This window comes from Cervus canadensis, chromosome 16 (assembly GCF_019320065.1).
Source record: "Cervus canadensis isolate Bull #8, Minnesota chromosome 16, ASM1932006v1, whole genome shotgun sequence".
NCBI lineage: Eukaryota > Metazoa > Chordata > Mammalia > Artiodactyla > Cervidae > Cervus > Cervus canadensis.
In genome coordinates, this window is record NC_057401.1 from 5183392 (window position 1) to 5195391 (window position 12000).

The following is a 12000-nucleotide window of genomic DNA, read 5'->3' on the forward strand; positions in this document are numbered from 1 at the left end:
TGTAGGACAGCGGAAAGAGAAGTGGTTAGTGGGAGAGAAGCCTGGGAAAGAAGATTCACACTGGTCTCCATGCTCTCTTCACCCTCTGACTGTGTGCTGTCCTGTAAATAAGGCTTCATTGTCCTCACCCCAGCTGTCTTATGGGGAAGTTTGGAAGGTCTAGGGACCCTGTAGATTTTGCGCAGAGGAAGGGGTTGCTTGCTTTCTCTGGCTTCCCTGCGGCTGTCCTTCGTGTTCCCACAGCCCCTGTCCAGCCTCCGTTCTGCGGGGCACACGGGGCCCGGCTTTCAGTGGTGTGCTCAGGGCTGGTCCCAGCCACAGCTCACCAGGCCGCTGCGGGATCCTGGAGGTCAGAGGTGTGTCCCGCTCATTTGCACGCCTGGGGCTCACACATGGCGTGTACGTGAGATGGGTGGACAGAGCCGTGGGGTCAGCCTCACCCCGATCTGAGTCCCCAGGCAAGTACAAGTTGCAATGTGACCCTCAGGGACTCCCTTCCAGCTCTGAGCCTCAATTTCCTCATTGGTGAAATGGGAGTGATAACAGGGTGAGACTTGATTGGCAGTGGTCAGTGAGGCCTCCAGACTGACCCATCCCAGTGAGTCTTCCATGATGGGCTGCGGTCACTGGTCTATACCAGGGCCCTCTCCACCTTTCCCAGGAGATCCAAGGGCCACAAAGGCTGCTGAGGGTCCAACTCTCAGGGTAGTGAGGGCAGAAGAGGGTCCCACCTGACGGTCACTCCAATCATTCTGTTTGTTTACTCAGTCATTTACTCACTCACTCACTCATTCCTTCAACAGATGTCTACTGAGCACCTTCAAAACACCTAACAGCCCTGGGTGCTTTGCTTATGCAAAATGAGTAAGATAAGTTTTCCAATCTCAAGAGGTAACATAGAAGAGAATTAAAACAAGCCAGTAGTATATAATTATGTATCCCCTGAATAGAGCAGGGGGTGGTCTTTGGAGTCGAGAGAGAGGAAAAGACACAGAGACTGGAGGGCCTCCCAGAGGTGGTGGCCTGTGGGGCCCAGATGGGTGTGGGAGAAGGGGGCATTCCAGTAAACTGCCCCGTGAGCAAAGGTAGAGAGGAAGGAACACCTGTGGCAACCAGACCGGCTCGCCTGGAGGGAACGGGTGGGATCTGGCTACACGGGTGGCCGGGGTTGAGCAGCAACAGGCTGGGAGTCTGAAGACTTCCTGCAGCCTGGGATTCCAGGCTGTTGACAGGTCGAGGCTGTGACACCACTGAGCTCACAGGGTCCTGGAAGGTGGTTTGGGGGGAGGGCTTTTGCCCCACTGGATGGAGACAGGTAGGAAGAACACTGTATATTTGGAGGAGCCTCTGCCTCCAGTTCACTGTGTGACCCCAAGTAGGTCACCATGTTTCTTAAAGCCTTGGTTTCTAAATGCGTAAAATTGGAACAACTGGGCCAGATGATTTCAGTTGCCTTTCCAGCTCTAAATGCTCTGACTGTTGATTCCAGACACGTGCTGCTGCAGAGCTACCCACTCAGCTTCCTGACAATCACTGTCTTCACCAGCCAGCCACATGGTTGGCCTGGGCAGCCATGTTTGTGCCACATGAGCCCTCCCACCCGTCAAGCTAATTGGACCAGATTCCAAAAGAGTCTCGACCCTCAAGAGACATATTCCATAACAATTAGATTGATCCTTTGGAGAGTTTAAAGCAATTAGATCAATTGATAGATCAATTAGATAGAGTTAGTCTACAGCTGCAATATTCTAGGAAAAACAATAACTGATATTTGCTGCACATTTGTTCTTCTGCACACTTTATTTCATTCTCACATCACCCTGTAAAGTAGTATCCCCATTTTACAGATGGGGAAACTGACAGTTCCAGTGAAATCCCGTATTCGTCATGTTCTGGCATGCAGCTGGTTGAGATACCTTCCAGTTTTCCAGGAAAAAAATATATTTTTCATCATACATATATTGAAAATTTAAGGTATTTGTAGAAGAAACCATTTCATTTTGTTCATGTAAATGTGATAAATTTTATAATGAAATTCCAATAAAAAATTCCAAGTAAGTTATATTTACTCCAAAATAGAGCATTTCTTGGAACTGGCACAAAAGTTGAAGAATGTAAGAAATAAATCTAACACGAGTTTTGCATACTGAGAAGGATTTCCACTGAGACCTTATGATCATATGCTGTAAGGTCTATGTGTTATTTTAAATCTTCAGTATGGATCTCTAATCAATAATATAGACACATCAGCTATATTAGTGGGGAGGAGAGAAGAAAGGATACAGATACAGAATTTGTCTACATTGGTGCTATCTGTCTGTATTGTTCATCCATTGGCAGGGGCAGTAATAAAGTTCCGTAGAGAGGATGTGACCTGGGTCTTTATCATTTCATGCCCTTTCTCCCCAGGGCATAATGCAGAGCTGGACAAGAGCTTGAAGCAGGAAGCAAAAACCTGAGGGTCTGAGGGCAGACAATGAGGGTCTGCCAGGGAGGGTGGAGCATGTGATCAGAGAAGCTGCCCCAAGCATGGAGCCCATCTACATGCCCCAAGATGTAGAAAGAAATCTTTGGTTCCCCTGAGCCCAGCACGTTTCCTACAGTCCGAGACTGTGAGGTTGTTCTGTATCTTGTTGACTGGCTTACTTTTATGCGAACTTTTCCAAGTAAAATTCTATTCCTAGCAACCAGACAATTCCCGATGGAATTCCTGATTATGTACTATTAATAAATGATTTGAGGTATGAATCCCACTCCATTAACTTGACCGTGCAAGAAATTTTGCCTTATTTTATGTCCATAAAGTCTAATTAAATCTGACCTGTGTCCACATTCTTGCCAAGGTGACTGGAAATTTGGTCTTAGTAGTTATTGAGGTGAGGGGACCCCTCTGGTTTAGGGCAGCCCACTATGATAGCTGTCCACTGAAATGGGTCTTCCGGGCATCCTTCCAGCCACGGGTCTGTTGATCTTCCCCATGTCCTTCCTGTGCACCCTGATAGAAGGCATCTTTGTTACTACCATGCCAGGGTCTGGCCTCCCTAAGTTAAATGTCCCCCTCCAAGCCACCTCCCCAGACACAGCCAGCCTCCGCCCCATCCCCCGTCCTGGGGAATCTTCCATCTCATTGCACTCAAAGGCACTTGGCTCTCTCTTCTCTGAAGGATAATAACCTCAAATTCAGGCCTTTTTTTAGTTTTGGGATGTGGAGTTGTTTTTTTTAAGTCTTTATTGAATTGTTACAATTCTGCTTCTGTTTTGTTTTGGTTTTTTTAGCTGTGAGGTATGTGGAATCCCAGTCCCCTGACCAGGGATCCAACCTGCACCCCCTACATTGGGAGGTGACGTCTCAACCCCTGGACCACCAGGGAAGTCCCAAGTTCAGGGTTTGTGAAACACAAACCCCAAGGAGGCAGATTGCCACTGAGCATTTTCTATTTATAGCCTGAGGCTACCTGTTTGTCCTGGAAAAAGGAAGCGTGAACATAGGAGCACAGAACAGGAAATACCGCCACGATCAGCGTGTCTTCCAGATAGCTCTGGTACCCGTGCCTCTGGTGACCTTCCTTCTCCAGGAGGGCCCTGAGGCCACTGTACCCAGGCCCTCCACTGACATCTGTGTTGGTTCTGGAACTCCTGCCTGGAGCACAGACCTACTGGCTCGGAGCAGTGAGGGAGAGGGAGGGGGCAGCTGTATCCCAGCCCCCGGCCATCTCCTAGAGAGGAGGATGCTGCGGCCACTGTGATCAGTGTGAGGACCCCATAGGCACTCAGAGGTTGTTGCTTCCTCAGGCACGCTTCCCAGAGGCATCCTTCCTAGCCCAGGCCACTGCCATTGCTCCTAGATTTTTTCTTGGAGTAACTCAAGGTTTATTTTTATTGAATATGAAAAGTCATTTTCCATGAGCTCCCATCTGACTTCATTTCCTTGTTTGAAACACTTGGCCTTGGGAAAAATTCCAAACTCATCAATGTAGCTTGCAAACTCCTGTGTTATCTGGTCTTTGCTCACCTTTCCAGTCTCAGTCTTCATTTCTGCCCTCTTCACATTAGCTCTACCTTCTAGGATCAATTTCATTCTTTCCCTGTCTTCCCTGGGTCCTCTGCCTGGAACAGTCTCTGCAGCAGAGTCATTGGCTGGTCCTCGAGCCATGCTGTACTGTCAGGGAGCATGGGGAACACTGACCCTAAAGACCCTAGGCCTGGCTTCAAACGCTGGCTCCATGCTGGCTGGATACCTGACCTTTTATTTGCTGAGCCTCAAGTGTCTCATCTATAAACTGGGCATCATTAAGCCACCTTCATGGGGCTGAGGTCAGGATTCAGTGAAGAAATAGATATAAAATACAGAATGGCTAGAAAACATGCCCTTCTATCACATGCTTGGCGAATCAAGCCTTCTCTCATTTCTTTGACGTCCCTTCTTCGCACTCCACCTCCCACTGAATGGAAGCAGAATGTGGTTTACTGAGCTTAACTAGTGACTGATGACACGAATCTTGGCCAGGAATTTGAGTAATAAACTGAAAAAAATGAAAGCAACAGCCATCATCTATTGGCACTTATGGTGAGCTAGGCCCCAGCCCTGTGGGCAATGCTAAAAGACATCACCTCATTTAATTCACAGATCCAGCAGTGGGAGAGTTTCTATTTAGCTGTTTTTATGGAAAACAAAACAGAGGCTCAGAGAGTCTGTGATTTATCCAGTGTCCCAAGCTTGTAAGTGGCGCAGTCCAACTGGAACTGAGTTTGAACCCAAAGACTCTGTAGGTAAACACATCCACACACATAAACACATGTACGCATGCCTGCACTCACTTCCAGAAACATACACACCAATAATTACACACACAGGTTGTGTGATTCATTTCCCAGCATCACTAGGCAATTAACTCAAATCTCAGTGGACACCGATTGGGCATCCTACAATTTAACTCAATTCAGACACTGTCTACTGAAAGCATTGCATCCCGTAGGTTAAGGGCTCAGTCCTATAACACTGTCCTGTCTCCCATTCAGATGCCGATCACAAGTCCAGGTTGTCTCCTGAGCATCTCATCTGTCAACTATGAGTCAGAAGCCATCACCTTCTCCTTGAGGTTCAATTAATTTGCTAGAGCAGCTCACAGAAGTCAGGAAAACATTGTGTTTCCTAAATCACCAGATGATTAGAAAAGGATATAACTCAGGGACAGCTAGATGGAGGAGAGGCACTGGGCAAGGAAGGCATGGGGAAAGGAGCTTCTCCCCGCCCCCGTTACACCCTGCCCTGCCACAGGAACACCCCACTCTACCTGTACCTCCCCACGTTCTCCAACCTGATGTTCTCCAAACCCCATCCTTTTCAATGCTCAATAAATAAGTAAAAAAAACAGAAAGAAAAGTCCAACCCTCTAATCCTGGTTGGTTTCCTTGTAACCAGCCAGCATCCTCAGATGCTTTCTAAAAGTCACCTCATCAGCAAACTTAGGTGTGGTTGAAAGTGGTTTGCTACGAATATCCAGAGACACCTTTATCGTTCCTATCACTTAGGAGCTCTGTGCCAGAAACCGGGATGAAGAACATATATATATATATATATATATTTACTATAAAGCACAATATTGCACACATATACACACCCATACACACATAAGGAAGGGTACTTATGTACAGGGAATATATTATGGGGGGTGGGACCTCCAGCTGACTTGAAGAAAGGCATATGACATGAAGAGTGAAGGGGACAAATGACACGGCTCCAGTTTCAAACACGGAGGGGAGAGTAGGTGGAATTTGGGATCCCGGCCTCTCCCCTCACTTTGCTTCACCAATACCGTGGTTTCATTAGGGTTTAAGGGCTTCTGTCTCTCCTGAAATACTCTTCCTCCTCACAGCTGTGCAGATGACCAGGGCCGGCAGAGACGTGTTCTCTGGGGGCAGGGGTGACTGGGGGAGACTGGCCCCTTGGCCCAGAGCCCCCCAAACCTTCATCTTACCTGGCTCCAGCAACACAGACACACTGACAGGTCGGCAGAATACTCCTCTGTTCTCTCCAACTTTCTGATGCTATGTTGATTGTGTAGGCATTTCTCATTTCCGTGGATGGTGATACACATGTCAGTTTTGTAATTTTTGATTTGCTTTTTCAAAAGAGAAAAATGTTTAAATAATGTCTGTGAATGCCTGTCAACATTTTAGCATTTCAGCAATGTCCTCATTTTAGAAGTGACTAGTCTTGTACCCAACAGTCTGGCCCATCTGCAGTGTTACTCATCCATCCATTCATTCATTTAAAAAATGTTTATGGAGCACTTACCATCAGCTGGTCACTGTGATAACAACCATGAACCAAAACAGACAAGGTTCTTGAATCCAAGGAGACATGGGAGGACGTGGAAATCAAGTTAGCAAACAAAGGAATAAGCAAAATAATTTTAGGTCCTAAGGTGTTTTATAGACACAATTCCAGAGATTCTGTGATACTCAGAATAATTGAGAGCAGGGACTCAAACAGATACTCGTAGGCCACTCTTCACAGCAGCATAATTCACGTAGCCAAAAGGTGGAAATAACCCAAGTTTCCATCAACAGACACATGAACAAACAAAACGTGGAATGGGCATACAATGAAATATTGTTCAGCCTCAGAAAGGAAGGACATTCTGATTCATGCTACAACACGGATGAACCTTGAAAACTTGACGCTAAACAGAATAAGCCAGACACGAAAGGACAAATGTCACATGATTCCACTTATATGAGTTACTTAGAATAGGCAAATTTATGGAAAGAGCAATTAGAATAGAGGTTACTAGGGGCTGGGAGAAGAAGAGGGATGAAAAAGTATTGTTTAATGGGTACAGAGTTCCTTTTCAAGATGATGAAAGTTCCATCTGCAGATGGTTGGTGGTGATGGTCACACAGCATCGTGAATGTAATTAATGCTACTAAAACATACACTTAAAAATGGTTGACATGGTAACTTTTATGGCATGCATATTTTGTGTGGTTGTGTGCTAAGTTGCTTCAGTCATGTCTGACTCTTTGCGACCCCATGGACTGTAGCCCTCCAGGCTCCTCTGTCCATGGGATTCTCCTGTCAAGAATACCGGAGTGGGTTTTCATTTCCTTCTCCAGGGGATTTTCCCAACCCAGGGATCGAACCCTTGTCTCATAAGTCTCCTGCATTGGCAGGCGGGTTCTTTACCACTAGTGCCATCTGGGAAGTATGCATATTTTACCACAGTAAACAAATATGATACAAAGAGAGGTCTAATTTACCTAAGCAGTTTGGAGAAGGCCTTTCTGAAGAAAGAACATTTGTTCAGAGTGGAGGCGAAAACAGGATACAGCCAACTTGGCCAGACCATGGTAAGCAAGGAGACTGAGGTTAGGTGGACAGGGGGAGGGCAGCGCCACGTGGGACCTCGTAAGCTGGGGTGTGTGAAAGTCGCTCAGTCCTGTCCGACTCTTTTCGATCCCATGGACTGTCCATGGAATTCTCCAGGCCAGAATACTGGATTGGGTAGCCATTCCCTTTTCCAGAGGATCTTCCCAACTCAGGGATCAGACCCAGGTCTCTTGCATTGCCTGTGGACTCTGTACCAGCTGAGCCACCAGGGAAGTCTGTAAGCTGGGGTAGGGAGTGTAACTTTTATTTTAAGAGCAGTGGGAAACTACAAATGCGTTGCAGTCATTTGCATAACATGATGCATTTTATACTTTTAAAGGATCTCTCGGGGTTCTGTGCAGCACCCCGACAGCCAGGAGATGCTGAGGGCTCAGTGGAGAAGTGACAAAGTGAAGTCTGTCTCCTGACTCTTGACCTCCTCTCCCTGACTGTTGCCGTGCTATGGGGCCTGTGGGCCACATGTTGGGAAAGGAAGATGAGGAAATGTGGGTGTTGAAATCTGCTGGTGCTTCTGTCAGTGGCAAAGGCTCCTCACTCTGGGGGCCTGGCCCTGGCCCACGTGGGCCCTCTCTAAGCCTGATTCACCCAGCTTGCCAGAGAAGGGAAAGGCATAGTGATCTGATGGCAGAGCCAATCGGCAGGCAGTGGCTTACGAGAGTGTGGGCCTGAGCGTCTGGGAGGGCTGGCTTGACCCTGGTTCTGACCCCAGCTGCATGGCTTGGGCAGATGAGTTCAGCCCCCTCAGCCTCAGTTTCCTCATCGGTAAAAGCATGACAATAACCATACTTACATTACAAGGTCATTGCAAAGATTCACTTAAGATAATGCATTAAGCTGTCAGCGATGCCTAGCACAGGGTGAACAGTCAGTAAAGACCATCATCCTCCACATCATTATTTTGCTACTGTGGGTCTAAAACATCTATTCAACCAACTCTGGGTGCATTAGGACCATGAGACACCTCCTTAAAAAGATGATAAATTAAATCCCTTCGACTAACAGGGTTGGTTGCTTTTTATACTCTGCGAGCATCTCAGGAGCAGGGTCTGAATCTTTCTTCATTATTTTTCCGCCTTTGGGCCACACAGTAGGTTGGCCATCTGTGTCCCTTAACACCTGAAGCTACATGTCCAGTGCCTGCTACACATGCTTCATTAAGGCAAGAACACCACTCTCCTTGTGTCACTGTGTTGACTGGGCACTGGTTAAGAATCTGGACTTCATGTACAGATCCTAAATAGCTGAAAGGAAGATCTTAAAGAGACACATGCACGCTCATGTTCATAGCAGTGTTATTCACAATAGCCAAAAGGTGTAAATAATGCAAGTGTCCACTTGTGGATGAATGGATAAACACAATGTGGTATACACATACAATAGAATACTATTCAGCTATGAAAAAGAAAGCAATCCATGTTATAACATGGGTGAACCTTGAAGGCATTATGCTCAAGTGAAATAAGCCAGTCACAGAAAGACAAATACTGTGTGATTCTACTTCTGTGTAGCACTTAGACTAGGTAAAATCCCAGGGAGAGAAAGTGCAGTGGTGGTTGCCAAGATGCAAGGGGCGGAAGTGGGGAGTTGTTGTCTAATGAATACAGAGTTTCAGCTTTAAAACGGAAAAGAGGAACTTCTGCTGCTACTGAGCCTGCTCACTCCAGAGCCCGTGTGCCACAGCTGAAACCTGACACGGCCAAATAAATAAATAAGTATTTTAAAAATTATTAAAAAGAAAAGCATTAATAAGTTGGACTTCATAAAAAATTTTAAGAAACTGAAAAGAATTATGGAGATGTATGATAGTGGTGATTATATAATATTATGAATATATTTAATATGACTGAACTGTATACTTAAAAATGGCAAGATAGTAAATTTTGTGAGTATTTCACCAAAATAAAAACATTTTTGAAAAAGAAAAGTAATCAATATCATGTGTTTTCTGTTATCAAATCCCCAGTGACCTGTCTTTTTACTTAGGGCAAAAATAAAGTCCTTACAGAGGCCTTCACGGCCCACATACCTGGCACCGTTACCCTGTGACCTTGACCCCTACCACCTTCCTACTGGCCCTCAGCTCTAGCCTCTCTGCACTTCCTGCAGTTCTTTGAACATGCTTAGCAAGCTCCCGCCCCAGGGCCTTTGCACTTGTACTCCCAGAACCCTCTTCCTGCTGATATCTCTATAGTGTGCGCCCTCCACTTTTTCAGATTTCAACTTATGGGTCGTCTTACCAGTGAGGCCTTTCTGCCTCCCTTATGAAGAGAAATGTCCCTCTGGCAACCACCGTTCCCCCTCAATGGGCTTCATCTTGTTATATTTTTCACCATAACATCTATTGCCACCTGGCATGCTATATATCTCACTTATTAATCCTGATTATCATCAATACTCTTCCCCCCATGAAATGTCAGCTCCGTAAGAGCCAGGATGCTTCATGATCTACTGTCTTCTCAGAGCCCATCTCAGGGACATGGTGGGTCCTCAGTACATATGTGCCCAATGAGTAAATGAATGAACTCAGTATGCCCACCTGCGGAGGTGGTGACTTGCAGGGGTTGTCAAGCCATAAAAGTCTAAAATGGCTGAGATTCACTGTGTTGTATCTTTCTTAGAAGAAAGAGCATCACTGTCTTAGTCACTGCAAGCTAACCATTCCTTGAGAGTTTACTGGATAATCCCATGGCCCAGACCAACCTGAAGAATGAGACTGACTGGGTTCCCCTCCCACTGCCCCTACTATTTCTGCAGTAACCTCTTCCAGACTCTGTGGAAAACCAGCCCCTCTAACCGGCACCTTTACTAAAAGGGATGCTGTGTGCCTACGGTACTAGGGTGGACTCCTAGGTCCTCTGGGGTGAGATAGGGGAAATGCAAATACTCCTCCTTGGGGGCCTGAGTTTGCTGGTGACATGCAGCAGAACACACAGCAAATTCTTTATAGGCAGAGCACGGGCCTCCCTCCCGACCCTCTCCACTCGAGCTGGGACTTCTTCCTGAGCACCGTGGCAAGCCTGCCCTGGTCACGGCGTCTGGCAACTTGTCCCCGCATCCCTGGCCTTCTCTGCGCATTGCCATGGAGATGGGTCCCCAGCTCTCCAGAAAGACATATTCCAGTGACGTTCCCTGGCACTTCCGAGGGCCCCACGATGGGCTCACACACAGGCACAGTGACCTGGTGCAACGGCTCTAGCTGGCCGGCGACACCACCAACATGAGCAGAGAGTCACATGGCGGGGACTTAAGACTCACGTGGGCGGCTCATGTGGCTCATGTTCAAAGAAGAGGGGAAATAAGCTGGCTTCACAAATGTGATAATCTTTGCGGGAATCTCTCGCTCTCTCCCCCTTGCATTCAGTCTAGAGGCAAAACCAGAAGAGGAGCGTTTTGCTCTAAGGAAAATGAAACTGTGGTTCTAGGCCTCCTCAGTGAGGCAGGGGGAAGGCCAATGCTGCGAACGCCTCACCCTACTTGAGAGTCACTGTGACTGCTGTTCCCTGGCAGGGTGCCTGCCTGTAAGAAGGGTGGGTCCACCTCCGAGACTGGTGAGGACCCACACATGGGTCTCAGCCGCCTTTGGTTTCACACCACCTAGCAGAGAGGTCGTGGAGGAAGCCTCCTCTACTGGCGCACGAGGGGTCATTCATAGGGAAAACGCTCGATTTGGTGCTTACAGATGAGATCTGGATGTGCACATTCAGCTCAAGTACACACTTCACACACACACACACATACACACACACATGTGTGCGTGCACATACGATCCCTACACCTACTGCAGTCATTTCATGCACTGCACACACAATGTGTATCAATGTACAGACACCCGGCCCGGCATGCTCTCCACAGGCACAAACAGAATTCTCTACAAGCACCTTCTGCTCTACCAAGTACACATATGCTTATGGAACACTCTGATGGCACATCGATTCACAAGAATGGGATCCATGCTACCGCAAAATGACCAACTCCTCCACCCACACTGGACCTACAGAGGTGGGGGGGCACAAAATTCTAGGTTTGTAACCCTGAGCCCAATACCTATTTGAGGGGATGAAAGTGTTGAGACTGAATAGATTGAGAGGAAAGACCCTCCTGGGAAAAGCTGGAATGCTCTGATATTTTCTCTTGGCCCCGCCTCAAAGCAGGAAATGGGGGTGGGGGGAGTACTTCCTTCCCGTCTGACACCTTCAGAGGACTACTTGGAGAGCTTGGTCTTTGCCCCTTGAATTTGCAGGAACCACAGGGCTGGTGTTTGCCCTCCATCTAAGAGGTCAGTGGCCGAGAAGAGGCTGGGGTGAAGAAAAAGCAGAGGAGAGCTGAGCTGGGAATGGCTAGCCGTTTGGTGAGGCAGAGAACGCATGAGCATTTCCTCCAGATGCGGGCATCACGCAGAAGCGGCAGCTGACTGGAGTCTTTATCCAAAATGGCCACCTAGGTGCAACAACCCCAAAGATGAATCTACAAGATGTGAATTGAGTGTTGAAGAATTGATGCTTCCAAACTGTGGTGCTGGAGAAGACTCTTGAGAGTCCCTTGGACTGCGAGGAGATCCAACCAGTCCAACCTACAGGAAATCAACTCTGAATATTCACTGGAATATA